Source organism: Chrysochloris asiatica, unplaced genomic scaffold, assembly GCF_000296735.1.
Source record: "Chrysochloris asiatica unplaced genomic scaffold, ChrAsi1.0 scaffold00059, whole genome shotgun sequence".
Classification (NCBI taxonomy): domain Eukaryota; kingdom Metazoa; phylum Chordata; class Mammalia; order Afrosoricida; family Chrysochloridae; genus Chrysochloris; species Chrysochloris asiatica.
This window is the reverse complement of record NW_006408577.1, coordinates 867,392-868,638: the sequence shown is the minus strand read 5'-3', so window position 1 is coordinate 868,638 and position 1,247 is coordinate 867,392. Positions and strand designations below refer to the sequence as shown.

The following is a 1,247-nucleotide window of genomic DNA, read 5'->3' as shown; positions in this document are numbered from 1 at the left end:
CCCACCTGAATTTAGAGATAATTCAAAGAACAGGTTTGATGTATTAGACACTAAAGACCAAAGACCCAGAAGAGTTGTATGATGACATCAAGAACATCATACAGGAAGAAAGCAAAAGGTCATTGAGAAGATAAGAGAGAAGGAAAAGGTCAAAATGAATGTCAGAAGAGACTCTGAAACTTGCTCTCCGGTGTAGAGATGTTAAAGCAAATGGAAGAAGTGAGGATGTACAAGATCTGAACAGAAAATTTCAAAAGTCAGCTCAAGAAGACAAAGTCAAATATTACAACAAAATGTGCAAAGACCTGGAGTTAGAAAACCAAAAGGGATGAACACGCTCAGCATTTCTCAAGCTGCTGGGGGAACTGAAGCAAAAATTCAAACCTTGGTTTGGGGTATTGAAGTTTTCTGTGGGCAAAATACTGAATGATGAGAAAGCATCAAAATTAGATGGAAAGAATACACAGAATCAGTGTACCAAAAAGAAATGGTAGCTGTTCATCCATTTCAACAGGTAGCATATGATCAAGAGCCAATGATCCTGAAGGAAGAAGTCCAAGGTGCACTGAACTCATGGCAAAGAACAAGGTACTGGGAATTGGTGGAATAAAAATCGAACTCTTTCAACAAACTGATGTGGCACTGGAGGCACTCATTTATCTATGCCAAGAAATTTGGAAGACAATGGCCAACTGACTGGAAGAGCTCTGTATTTGTGCCCATTCCAAAGAGCAAAGAGAGGTGACCCAATGGAATGTGGAAATCACCAGACAATATCATTGCTATCCCATGAGAGTAAAGTGTTACTAAAGATAATACAGAAATGACACAACCATATATTGACAGTCAGAGGTTCAAGCTAGTTTCAGAAGAGGATGTGGAATGAGGGATATATATCATTGCTGATGTCAGATAAGCATCGCCAGCTCTCAGTGGCAGACAGGTGGCAATTGTGCATGAGCTGAAAGCAGAGAATACCAGAAAGATGTTTACCTGTGCTTTATTGACTATTTAAAGGCCTTTGATTGTGTGGATCATGACAGCTATGGACAACATTGCAAAGTATGAGTATTCTAAAACACTGAATTGTGCTCATGAGGAACCTGTCCATAGACCTAGAGGCAGTTGTTAGAACAGAACATGGGAACATTGAATGGTTTAAAATTAGGAAAGTCATGAGCCATGATTGTATTCTTTCACTATACTTATTCAATCTATATGCTGAACAAATAATCCAAGAAGTTGGA

General features: G+C 38.9%; 1 protein-coding gene across 2 annotated transcripts in view; it reads left to right on the top strand.

Annotated features, from left to right (window-relative positions):
* The window catches only part of LOC102823969 (pre-mRNA-splicing factor CWC22 homolog), a 71,583-nt gene that overhangs the window by 42,025 nt on the left and 28,311 nt on the right, over nucleotides 1–1,247 (top strand). The window lies entirely within an intron of this gene.